This window comes from Otolemur garnettii, unplaced genomic scaffold (assembly GCF_000181295.1).
Source record: "Otolemur garnettii isolate 467f Iridium unplaced genomic scaffold, OtoGar3 scaffold00049, whole genome shotgun sequence".
Taxonomy (NCBI): domain Eukaryota; kingdom Metazoa; phylum Chordata; class Mammalia; order Primates; family Galagidae; genus Otolemur; species Otolemur garnettii.
This window is the reverse complement of record NW_003852444.1, coordinates 4,491,914-4,493,352: the sequence shown is the minus strand read 5'-3', so window position 1 is coordinate 4,493,352 and position 1,439 is coordinate 4,491,914. Positions and strand designations below refer to the sequence as shown.

Genomic DNA, 1,439 nt, shown 5'->3' with positions numbered 1-1,439 from the left:
GCTAAGGCACCAGCCACATACACCAGGACTGGTGGGTTCAAATCCAGCCCGGGCCTGCCAAACAATGACAACCACAACCAAAAAACAGCTAGGGGTTATGGTGGGCGCCTATAGTCCCAGCTACTTGGGAGGCTGAGGCAAGAAAATTGCTTGAGCCCAGGAGTTGGAGATTGCTGTGAGCTGTGACACCACAGCACTCTACCCAGGGCAATAGCTTAAGGCTCTGTTTCAAAAAAAGAAAAAAAAAATCTTAATGAAAAAAATAGCACATGAACACAGTATCATCTACTCCAAAAGAAAACTGAACTATCATAGGGGAATGTCTTTTACAGTACAATTCCATTAAACCAGTGACACTAGAGTTAGAATGAAAGAGAGATCACTCTAACACTGAAATATAATCAGAGCATTCTTTCTAAGGGGTGCTTGTTCAAACCAGAGACTTCATATGGATGAACTCTCACAATGTTACAGATCATTAACAAGCTAGTTAACTCCCATGATGAAACTATGGAAGCCAGAAAACTGAAGAGTCAGCCACAGCAAGCACTGAACCCTGACATAGTTGCATAATGTCTGGTGCATACACTGGTCTGCACACAAAAGAGATAGAAACATCAATGAGACAAATATACATCTGACAAAGTATTTATCTAGAAAAAATAATAAAAATCCAAACTAGTAACATTTCTGAAAAAGGACCATCACAAACAATGATGAATAACAAAGAAAAGTTTTTGGTTATTTCAACTTACTTTCCAACTTACAAATCAAGTATGCCTATTCTTCCTGAGTGGCCTGGATGACACTTTAGTAAGTACCTATTATATCTTTATCTCATGGCCCACATCACACACAAAGTCAAATATAATCTAACAAGTACTTGAAGATTTAGCAGAAAAAATATTCAATTTAACTTACACTCCAAAATTTGGCATTATTCATCTGAATCTTATTGGAGCCCTTGTCAAGTAACTTTAGGCCAGTCACATGAATAATTTTTGGCCTCACTTTCCTTGCCCTTAATAGTAAGAAGATTAAACTAAATCACCAAGTCTCAAAAAAGATAGAGAAGCCAGACACAGTGGTCGACACCTGTAATCCTAGCACTTTAGGAGGCCAAGGTAAAAAAGACTGCTTGAGGTCAGGAGTTTGAGACCAATCTAAGTGAGAGCAAAATCCAGTCTCTACAAAAAGCACAAAAATTAGCCAGGCATTGGACTGTGCCTGTGGCTCAAAGGAGTAGGGCACCAGCCCCATATGTCAGAGGTGGTGAGTTCAAACCCAGCCTGGGCCAAAAACTGGAAAAAAAAAAGAAAGAAAGAAAAGAAAAAGAAAAAAAATTAGCTAGGAACGATGGCACATAACTGGGTAGTCCCAGCTCCTATGAAGGCTGAGGCAGGAAGACTGCTTAAGCCCAGGATTTTTTTTTTTTTTTT

At 39.3% G+C, this 1,439-nt stretch overlaps 1 protein-coding gene and 1 pseudogene across 1 annotated transcript in view; both read right to left on the bottom strand.

Annotated features, from left to right (window-relative positions):
• The window catches only part of SLC37A3 (solute carrier family 37 member 3), a 54,873-nt gene that overhangs the window by 27,933 nt on the left and 25,501 nt on the right, over positions 1-1,439 (bottom strand). The gene's annotated exons all lie outside the window — the stretch shown is intronic.
• The window catches only part of LOC111725858, a 4,193-nt pseudogene continuing 3,240 nt past the window's right edge, over positions 487-1,439 (bottom strand).